This window comes from Puma concolor, chromosome B1 (assembly GCF_028749965.1).
Source record: "Puma concolor isolate L17-30 chromosome B1, mPumCon1.1.hap2, whole genome shotgun sequence".
NCBI classification, from domain to species: domain Eukaryota; kingdom Metazoa; phylum Chordata; class Mammalia; order Carnivora; family Felidae; genus Puma; species Puma concolor.
This window is the reverse complement of record NC_141670.1, coordinates 9,781,017-9,793,202: the sequence shown is the minus strand read 5'-3', so window position 1 is coordinate 9,793,202 and position 12,186 is coordinate 9,781,017.

The following is a 12,186-nucleotide window of genomic DNA, read 5'->3' as shown; positions in this document are numbered from 1 at the left end:
ACTCATGTTTTAAATTATTAATACTCAGTTTCGCACAGCGCTCTTGGGATTCTCATCAATGATCATCTAGGATCTGGATGATGAATTGAAAGGCACGGTTCATTTTACCTGACATTGTATCCTCTACGTTTTTAAAATTACCCTCGTATCCATGCTGTCACCTCAGGTGTCTACAGACCTCTGGACCCAACCTACACCTGCCCCAACAAGCCTGTCTCTGTGTCCAGCCAGCACCACAGTCCCCACGTGAGGGCAGAAAGTGTTATTGCCTACGCAGTCCTCCTCTCCTTTCCTGTATTTTCCGTATCACTAAATGGCACAACCATCCACCTACTTTCTTTAAAAGTAAATATTCTGGGGTGAATTTCACTCTTTTTCATTCCCAACAATAAATTTAGTCTTCACTTCAGGTTTAGTTGTCTGAGCGTTTCTGGGGAATGGTGTCTCCTCTCCCTGTTGCTGCCTGTGTCTTGATTCTTAACACGTCTCATTTAGATGATTCCAGTAGCCACCCTGACATTAGAATCCTCCCACACGTAGCCATCAAAATTACTATTTTAAGAAGCAAAACTGCTTCAGTTTTTTAACAGCCGAATTCTCTATCCCCAGATAAAAATCCAAGCTCCTTAGCCTTTCACAGTTTGACTCTTGTTTTCTATTCAAATAGCCAGACACTAACCTTGTAACCCTTTTACTCTTCTGCCCCATTGAGCTTGTTTGAAACCCTCTTCGGCCGCACGTTTTCTTCTTTGAGACTTTGGTTTTAATAACACTGAACCCTCTTCTTTTCTCAAACTTATCTTCCACCCAATCTAAATATCTGTGCATCAGGTGAAATCTTCCCTGATCTCCCTGAAGAATTTAATTACCTGACAGCTCTTCCTCCCAAAGCACTTTCCTCACAGGTCATTTATGCCCTGAGCCTGGATTTGATCTGGCGAAGGACAGAGTTCCTTAGGCCAGCTTAAGTTGTAAGTTCTTTGAGGACATAGGAACTGCTGATTCACATTTGCTTCTTCAGCTCCAAGTACTTTAAATGAGCTGATTAAAATCTTCAGTGACCACACCACCTTCCAAGCAATGCCTGAACCCGAGTTCTCAGATCTGTACGGCATTTTCTCCAGTGCATTCTTCTTATTCTCATCAACTTGAAGCACCTTTCTTATCCCTGCCTCTAAGTCTTTGCTCATGTTCAAGTGGTTGCCAAGTTGAAGGCACTCTTCATTACACAGCACAGACTCTTCTTCCTTAGAACTCTCACATCCATAGCCGATAGTTGGCTGATGATACATGAATAACATTACATGAATGTTGGTCTGTGCCAAACTCATACCCTTTAACATTCAGATTAACACTCCTATTCCAATCACATTAGGTGTAACTTTCTTAGAACATCTACATCTGACCTCCTAATCATTCTTTATCATATGTGAGTCCCAGAGGTGTGTGGGAGCCAGCTCCTAATGGTTCATGAGAGCCCATTCTAAAATCTTCAGGAATTTTGTAAATAAGTTGTAAAATTATAGATGTTCTTTAAAAATTAAATTATGCAAAATTACAATTATATTAAAAACAGAAGAAATAAAAACTTAAAGCTCATTATTTCATAATTATTTACTTATTTATTTTTATTTATTTATGTTTTATCTTAGAGCGCATGAGTGGGTGAGAGGGGCAGAGGGGGAAAGAGAGAGAATCTTGAGCAAGTTCCATACTCAGCACAGAGCTTGATACAGAGCTCAATCCCATGACCCTGGGATCACACCCTGAGCCCAAATCAAGACTCAGACACTCAACTGACTGAGCCACCCAGGCACCATCATAATCATTTTACTATTATATGCTTCTAAGTTATTTATATCTGCTGTGGGAATACCATATAATATACTATTGTGCATCTATTCTAAACATTGCCTTCAATAGTGTCCCTCAGCTTGAAATCAGCCATAGTGGGAATATTTACATCACAGTAGTCAGAAAACTCTGCAAATCAGGCTTTGAGTTACTGTTTCAACAAAACAGGAATTATCTAAACTTCAGAAAATTATGTCGAAAATGTTAATAATACTGTTTAAGTGTAGAAATGTGTTGTGTCTGTAGCCATTGCTTTGAAAATAACACATATTTTTGGAAAAAAATCTTTAAATTTTTAAAAACTGTTAATTGATTCAAGAGAGGAGCTATTCCTCCCATTGGTGAAAGAGTATATTTTCAACATACATCTTCATCGGGGTTTTTTTGCGCTCATTAATTTCAATGAAAATATCAAATAACATTCATGTTAGAATGGCAGCTGTTCATCAATGGCAACCATAGTCAGTTGGCAAAGCTTCAGCAAAATCCATGAAAGCGTTTTGTGAGAGTCGATTAGCTGCATGGAAATGGAAGCAAAGAACATTTCGCATTGCATTACAATATGTGTTACAAAGGCTTTCCCTCTTTCTCTGCAGTTTCTCTACCTCAGTTATTCATACACAATCATAGCTATTCCCAAAGGACTCCCACTGCCTTAAATCCCATAACCTAATAGTTGCCACAAACTGACCCAATTTTCTAGTGTACAACTTAAAACTTCCGTTGAGAAAGATATTTACTGGCCCCGCTTGAATAAAGAAAACCCTCTTGGTCCAATCAGCTACAGTCATGAGGGTAAGTATGCTCTTGATGGGGGCCAGGTCCTACTCAGGAAGTCCTCAGAAAAGAAAATAAGAACTACGAATAGACATCTGGTGGTTTTTCTAACCAAATTTCAGCTTTTTTTAAAATGTATTTATTTATTTATTTATTGAGAGAGAGAGAGAGAGAGAGAGAGAGAGCATGGAGGAGGGGCAGATGGGAGGGGGAGAGAATCCCAAGCAGGCTCCATGCTGTCAGCACAGAGCCAGACGCAGGGCTTGAACTCATGAACCATGAGATCATGACCCAAGCCAAAATCAAAAGTCGGATACTTAACTGACTGAGCCACTCAGGCGTCCCCCTCTTTTAAAAATTTATTTATGTATTTACAGGGGCGCCTGGGTGGCTCAGTCAGTTGGGCATCCGACTTCAACTCCGGTCACGATCTCACTGTTCCCGAGTTCCGGCCCCATGTCAGTCTCTGTGCTGACCGCTCAGAGCCTGGAGCTGCTTGGGATTCTGTGTCTCCCTCTCTCTCTGCCCCTCTCCTGCTCGTGCTCTGTCTCTCTCTCTCTCTCTCTCTCTCTCTCTCTGTCTGTCAAAAATAAATAAACATTAAAACAAAATTTTAAACAGTTTATTTATTTATTTATTTTGAGAGAGAGCGAGAGAGTAAATTTCTACTTAGTTTTAAGCAACTTCCTTATTTAGCTTAGAATGTGTCTCATGCTTATTTGATTAGAAGCATAGCTTTAATAATATAGTATCTTTGAAGAATATTCTTTTCTCTGGATACTTTGTAGTAATTTCGATTTTGAAAACAATTTATACTTCAAAATTATCTGTTCTTTGATCTTAACATTTTGAACTGGATCCATTTCTGAAAGCATGACCATTACAACGAAGGATCGCAGGAAGAGATACCCCAGAATGTGCCATTTTGGCATAAAGATTATTTTGACTTAAAAGTAATCAAAACCCAGCAGATGCAGGAAAAGCTCTCTGCCTCCCCCTCAAATGCCTAAATTTAGTTTGGAAAGGAGAACCTGTACCAAGAAAGGAGCTTTGAAGGGAAACTCCCCTCTACCTAAGAAAAGTATCTACATAATAGGGCAACTCTTGTTTTTTAAATCATCTCCTGTCACTTTCCTGCTAATGGCCTTCTCCCCTTTTCTATCCCCAGACCCTTCCCCCTCCTTAGCTTATGTAAGCTTCATGTTGCCTCATTGTCTTTGCTATGTGTGGAATCCCTGAATGTATACCTATTAAATTTGATTTTCTCCTGTAAATTGTCTCATATCAATTTGAATCTAAATCCAGCTCAGAGGAAGGTCTTCTTCCCCAACAACAGAATCTGTACTTCCATTGCATTTTACTTATAAATCAAATAAGATATAAAATTTAAGGGGCTCTTGGGTGGTTCAGCTTCAGCTGAGGTCATGCTCAGGTCGTGAGCTCACAGTTTGTGAGTTCAAGTACAGCTTCTGGCTGTGTGCTAACAGCTCAGAGCCAGAAGCCTGCTTCAGATTCTGTGTCTCCTTCTCTCTGCCCCTCCCTCACTTGCACTCTGTGTCTCTCTCTCTGTTTCTCAAAAATAAATAAACATTAAAAAAATTTGTAGTAAATTAAAAAAAAATAAAACCACTATTATATGTTATAATTTTTCTATAACTTAAGGCAATATCTAAATGGAAAATATCACAATGAAATAGCTTATGTGGTTAATAAATAGCTTATGTGGTTAATAAAATCAGAAAAAATATTTGTGATTAATTTTCATAATTAATGACAAAATTATTAAAATCATCTATCATTTCTCTAAATAAGCATGGGAAATAATGCTCTAATGTCCCAGAGGTCATCAAGGCATGGAACTTCAAACAAATATAACCACCAAGTCTAAGTGATGATTTATGGTCATGGATATACATATGAATCACAAGTGTATATCTATAAATATTCCTAATTTTATATATATATATATATATAATATAACATATATATATTCCTAATTACATTTGAAACCAAGAGGCACTGCTGTTATTGACATAAAATACAATTCACTATTTTTAAAATATTGGTATGCAAGAAATAAAATACTGTTTTCAGGAAGAGGGTTAGGGGCAGTTGATTTACTAACAATTCTTATGGCAAAAAAAAAAATAGAGACACTTCTAATATCTCTGCCTCTTTTAAAATAAATTCTAAGCACACTGAAATGCTACAGATTTGTTCTAACAGAGCAAAGTATGTAGATCAGGTGTCTGGTTTTCTAATAAATACTTACATGCTGTCGGATACGCTTGTCAAGATGCCACAGTTGTAAGTAAAAAGCCATATCCTTCAGAAAAATAGTTGGTATCTATAATGAATACACAGGGACAGCAATAGTTACTGTCTACTAAAATTATAACCCAACTGCTATTTTACAATTTCAGGAAGCACCATAGCTCATAATAGCAGTAATTTACATGCAAACAGACACAACTGTGTTTTTTTACTACCAATTATAGTCTTATATATATTTCCATGTCACTGTCTATATCTGAAAATGGAATTAATTTAGAAGCTTAAAGAATACAAACTAGTTCACCACAAGAAAACATGCTAACAAATCCTGGATTTCTAAAACAAGGAATCAATACATATTTATTAAACTCATATTAATTATGAATAAAACTACAATTAAGTGTGGAGAGGATACTGCTTGCCTTTCCAATATCTGGCACCATTGATAGAAGAGCATGTGTTAAGAGAAATGAAAAGAAAAACTCAGTTTCATATAGCGTATAATATATTCTAGCTCTCAGACTTTTGAAGATCTCAGTTTCATGTTTCCTGGCTTTTATGGCAAAAGCATTCATTCAATGAACATTTAAGCTGCTAGCCAGTCTAGATGATACATAGACGTATCACTCACTTTTTTTCTCAATGAGCTCATAGTTAACCAGCTGAGAAAGGATACACTCACACAGAATACACTTCTCAAGAGAAAAAAATATAGTGTAAACACTGAATATGACCATCTTTCTTAAGGAGGAATGTGATGGCAATAAAATGAATCTCTTGAAGTTTGATTTTGTGACCACATACCCATTACTTTTCACTAACTTAGGCAACCACAAAACAACTTGAAAAGATTTTGTGTAAAAATTGACTGCATATCTGAGGAGTGATATTTGGGGTGGTAATTTCGGTAATTTCCCATTGTCCTCACACACACCTTTTCCTTTTGAAAGGCATGACAAGAAGAGGCTCAGAATTGGGGTGAGGAGGCAGCTAATTTACAGGACCCAGGGCAAACTCTTCTCTTGCCTGAGTTTAAGAGAGGGATTAATATGGAGAATAGTTTGAAACGACTAGCGATTGGGATTGTTACTTGCTGTATGGCATAATGTCAACACTGCTTATGGTTTAGTTTGGACCTATTGTGGAGTGATGCATTAAATATAAAATATGCATTTTTAATGAAACATCATTCTGAATTATGTCTCATCAACAAAGTTGATATTGAACACAAAAGTTAAACAAAATTATTTTTTTTACATTCATAATCCAATGTAGAGGTCCTAGGGATATTACTAAGCATATGAAAATTAGGAGAGAAAAAAATTACTGAAGTATCAGCATCTACTTCAAAAATTAATGCTTGGATGCATATTGCTCTGTGAGGCATGCATTTTTATATAGATCAAATGATTTCTTGTAATTAATTGAACTCATCTGCAATGCTAAGTTTTGTTGTGTATTCATGAAGGTTAAGATAATAGCTTTTAAGGCGTTAGCTTCATTAGCAACAGAAGATTTTAAAAATTCAATAACAGAATTCAAGAAATCTAGTTAATTTCAATAACGTTTGACATTTTTCAGTTCAATTCATAGAATCAAAGTAAATCTTCAGAAAGTTTATCCACGTAAGGTGACATATCTTATATTTTATAAGTGCTACTTACAGTTAGTTAAAAATTAAATGATGAAGATAAAACAATTTCAAGATGATAACACAGAGAACATTTTCCATGAATTATTATATAAAAGAAAAGAACATTCTCATCAAATTTTAAAAATTTTATAATAAAATCAGAAAATGAAATCAAAAGACATACAGATTGTAACCCACAAGTAACTGGTCAAATAATCTTCAACAAAGCAGGAAACAACACCCAATGGGGAAGACAGTCTCTTCAACAAATGGTGTTGGGAAAACTGGACAGCAACATGCAGAAGAATGAAACTGAACCACTTTCCTACACCATACACAAAAATAAACTCAAAATGGATTAAAGAGCTAAATGTGAGGCTGAAACCAGAAAAATCCTATAGGAAAACACAGGCAGTAACCTCTTTTGTTCCTCAAAGAGTTAAAAATACAACTACACTAGGATCCAGCATTTGTACTACTAGGTATTTACCCAAAGAATGCAAAAACTAATAATTCAAAGAACATAGATACCCTATGTTCATAGTAGCATTATCTGCAACCGTCAAATTTGGAAATGGCCCAAGTGCCCATCATCTGATGAATGGGTAAAGAAGTAGTATATTATGGAATAATGGAATATTATTCAGTCATAAGATGAATGAAATCTTGCCATTTGCAAATGACACAGATGAAGCTAGGGAGTATTATGCTTCGTGAAATAAGGCAGAGAAAGACAAATACCATATGATTTCACTCATATGTGGAATTGAAGAACCAAAACAGATGAGCATAGAGGAAAAAAGAGGGAGGGAGGCAAACCAAGAAACAGACTTTTGTTTTTCATTAAAAAGACTATATTTACTTATTTTTGAGAGAGACAAAGTGTGAACAGGGGAGGGGCAGAGAAAGAGGGAGACACAGAATCTGAGGCAGGCTCCAGGCTCTGAACTGTCAGCACAGAGCCTGACGCAGGGCTCGAACTCTTGAACCATGGGATCATGACCTGAGTCGAAGTCTGATGCTTAACTGACCTAGCCACCCAGACGCCCCAGAAACAGACCTTTAACTATAGAGAACAGACTGATGGCTACCAGAGGGGAGGTGGGTGGGGATGGGTGAAATAAGTGATGGAGATTAAGGAGTGCACTTTCTGTGATGAGCACCAGGTGATTTAAGGAAGTGCTGAATCACTATATTATATCCTGAAGATAATATTACACCGTATTTTAGCTAACTAGAATTTAAATTAAAACTTAACAAAAAAGATGTACAGATTGTCAAAGAAGAGATTTTTAAAACGATCCTCTTCTCAGGCATGATTATCTACATATCATATTCCATAGGATCTGCTGAGAAGCTGCTACAGCAAATGAGTGGCTTTAACAAAGCTTCCAGAACGCAAGGTAAATTTTAAAAAAATAGTATTTCTAAACCCTAGAAATAAAAACTTAGAAGTTGAAAATTACCATTTACAACGATACCACAAAAATGAAACACATAGTTACAAATCCTGCAAAATACGTGTAAGACTTGTCTGCTGCAAAGTGTAACGATATTCACACATATATGGTTAATCGATTTTCTGCAAAGGTCCACAGGAAAAATGCCTAGAAACTGAAATGTACTTGGAATTGATTGTGTTGAAGACATAATTCATAAATACTTCCAAATAAGCTACACTTTTCACTGTACTAATTGAATTAGAAGCCGTCGTTTTCAAAATGTATGGATTCTTTGTACAGTTTGTTGTTACTAATTTTAATGAAGAATGTCCTATTGAAAAAAAAGATGCTTTACCATGTAATTTATTTCCTGCTTCCTATTATCAATTGAAAACCTAAAAGGTAGGGATTGCAAAATCAACTAAATGTCCTACAAGTGTTTTAATTTTTATTTTAATGAGTTCTGTGTTTTTGTCTTTTGTGCTCACAACTGTTGTAATGTATTTAATTTAATTAGTTAATGATTTTACCTCCAAAAGTTTTCAGTTTTTAAGATTGTTTTGGAATATAATTATTGAAATAAAAATTTGGGAATATGAAATATTGAAATGTATCAATTTGGTGTCAAAGGAATAACCAAAATATAAAATAATTAGTTTTAAACTGCGCACAAGAGTGTTTCATTTAGCAACCATACATGGACAAAAATAGCCATGTTAAGGAACCATCAAAGCACAAAAGCCTAATAATGTTATTTTAGAACAACAACAAAAATAAAGTGCAAGATTCAATTTCTATAATTTTTTTTTTTAATTTTTTTTTTCCAACGTTTTTTATTTATTTTTGGGACAGAGAGAGACAGAGCATGAACGGGGGAGGGGCAGAGAGAGAGGGAGACACAGAATCGGAAACAGGCTCCAGGCTCTGAGCCATCAGCCCAGAGCCCGACGCAGCGCTCGAACTCCCAGACCGCGAGATCGTGACCTGGCTGAAGTCGGACGCTTAACCGACTGCGCCAGCCAGGCGCCCCATATAATTTTTTAACATTTATTTGTTTTTGAGAGACAGAGAGACAGAGCGTGAGCAGGGGAGAGGCAGAGAGAGAGAGAGAGAGAGACAGAATCCAAAGTAGGCTCCAGGCTCTGGGCTGTCAGCACAGACCCCGACGTGGGGCTTGAACCTATGAACTGTGAGATCATGACCTGAGCTGAAGTCAGATGCTTAAACCGACTGAAACATGCAGGTGCCCCAAGATTCAATTTTTAAGTGTTATAACTGGGAAAAAAATCTTTCAAAGGAGCTTCTACTTGAAATTGGATAAATTATATTTTATAGCATCGTGGACTTATATTGAGCCCTACACTCTTTTTAACATCTAAATTTGGCAAAACATCCAAAACAGTTCATCTAATTTAGCAAGTCTTTAATTAAAATACTATTTGTCAATAAAATGTAATCCAATGAAGGTAAAATAGTCTATACCTGTGAAAACATTTGGATAATATTTATACATTTAAAAAATTAAAAATGTATCCATTACTTAGGATTTCCTCTGACTTTACCAGGTAAGCTGTGAAGACAGTGCTTTCTTAATTAAAAACTTAAGTTTGACAGTAAAGAATAAACAAAAAGTGTAAGCTATTTAAAATTTGTGAACCATAAAATGCAGTTTTTAAGACTATTGCAGGCAATTTTTTAAGAAATAAACAACTCACAACTTAAAAACATCATTTTCACAAAGTACTAGTTGCAGAGTATTAAGTATTAGGTAGGATAAGTTAAAGTATGGAAATACAGCTCAGACCATTTTATTTGTGCTATTTTTAAAGCCCCTGAAATTAGTAAAACATTCATGTAATCTCAATTGAATAAATGTAGATAGATGTTAATTTATAGAATAAATTCATTTTAGTAATATTTTTGAATATGACTATTTCTATAGTGAACAATATAATCAGTCCGGCATTTTGTTGAATAAATATTTCACAAAAATGTGTAAAAATAGATTCTATTTCTGAGCTTTCTCCCACTCTTTCACCTATCCTGTTTTGAATGATACTTTTTCTTTTCTTTTTTAACTTTCCCTTCACAACTCTAATATTGTAGTAGGGTCCAGCAGAGATTTTTGGGATAAATGTTTATATATTTTTTTTTCTCTTTTGGTTCCCTGCTACTAAATATATTATCTTTCCATTTGAACAAGACTTTACTTAATAAATAGAACAGAGGGGTCATTATTTTCATCATCCCTTAAAGAAATATTCCAGAAGTTTACTATATAGTTGGCCATATTCCTGGAGTTGGGGTGAGGTAATAGGCCAACCAACATTTAAGTTCCTGCTTTATTTTTCTTGATCGTCTACAGGGGAGATGTAGCTTAAACATCCCCAGTCTCCACATGTGCTAACTGTACCACCAGGACTACATGACAGGGATACTGAATTAAGACTAGTGTTCTCTTGAACGCTTCTTTTTTTTTTTTTTTTTAAAGTTTATTTATTTTGAGAGACAGAGCAGAGGACGGGCAGAGAGAGAGAGAGAGAGGGAGAGAGAGAGAGAATCCCAGGCAGGCTCCATGCTGTCAGAACGGAGCTCCATGCGGGCTTGAACTCTCCAACCATGAGATCATGACCTGAGCCGAAACCAAGAGTCAGACGCTTAACCGACTGAGCCACCCAGGCGCCCCTCTTGAACACTTCTGATACAGATGTTTGGTATATTCATGAGATTCCTCTGTGGAAGGGACTTTAGTTGAGTTGAAATGATAAGTAAGCATTACTAAATGTAAAAAGAGTAGGAAACACGAGTGTCTGAGTGGTTCAGTCGTTTAAGCATCCACTCTTGATTTTAGCTCAGGTCGTGATCTCACCATTTTGGAGATCGAGCCCTGAGTGGGGATCTGTGCTGACAGTGCAGAGCCTGCCTGGGATTCTTTCTCTCTCTCCCTGCCTTTCTCTCTCTCTCTCTCTCTCTCTCTCTCTGACACTCCATAGCTCAATCACTCTTTTTCTCAAAAAATAAATAAACTTTTATTTTAAAGAGTAGGAAACAAAGTGGCAAAAACAGAGGTGGGATGACTTGGGACATGATGAGTAGGAGGGCCTTGAAGGCAGTGAGAATAAACTGATGTAAAATGAGCCCCATTAGAAGGGAACCCAAACACCACAAGCTCTGTGTCACAGGTTAAGGAGCTTAGCATTAATGGATCATAAGCAGAGAAGAGTAGGATCAAATCTGCATTTTGAAAGGACACGTGTGTGTGTGCGCGCGCGCTTTGTGTGTATGGGGTGTGTGTGTGTGTGTGTCTGTCTGTCTGTCTCAGAAAAGGACACAGATGGAATGTTATGAATACTAACTACGGTTAATGGGGAGTTAGATATAAGAGGTGTGTTGTGTTACAATTAATAAAACCATATATAATGGACTATAAATGGCAGTTGGGAAGTATGAGAAACACAGCTCCATCCATCTCTGAATGTTCAGTTAAAAAAAAAAGTTTTAATTAACTTTTAATCAAAAATATTCTATTGAGGAGTGACTGATATATAATGTTATACTAGTTTTAGGTGTACAATATAATGATTCAACATTTGTTTATACTATAAACTGGTTGCCATAATAAGTCTAGTTGCCATCCATCACTATGAAAGTTACAGCATTTTTTTTCTTGGGATGAGAACTTTTAAGATTTACTCTCTTGACAGCTTTCACATATGCACTACAATATTGCGCACTGTCTTCCCCACGCTGTACTTTACATCTCCACGACTTATTTTATCACTGGAAGTGTGTAGCTCTTGACCTTCTTCATCCCTTTTGCCCACCTCCCCAACCCCCTGCCTCCTGGCAACCACCATTCTGTTCTCTGTATCTGTGAGTTCTGTTTCGTTTTGTGTGAACACACAATCATTCTTATGATTTTTAGATTTCATGTGTAAGTGATATCATATATTTGTTTTTCTCTGTCTTATTTCGCTTAGCATAATACCCTCTAGGTTCATCCATACTGTAATACTTGGCAGGATTTCATCCTTTTTATGGCTTTTCTATGCTATGTGTACATACATATACCATATCTCCTTTATTCATCTATCCGTTTACGGACACTTAGATTGTTTCCACACATTGGTTATTATAAACTACAATGGTCATAAGAGAGCATGTCTTTCCAATTAGTGGTTTTATTTCTTTAGATAAATACTCAGA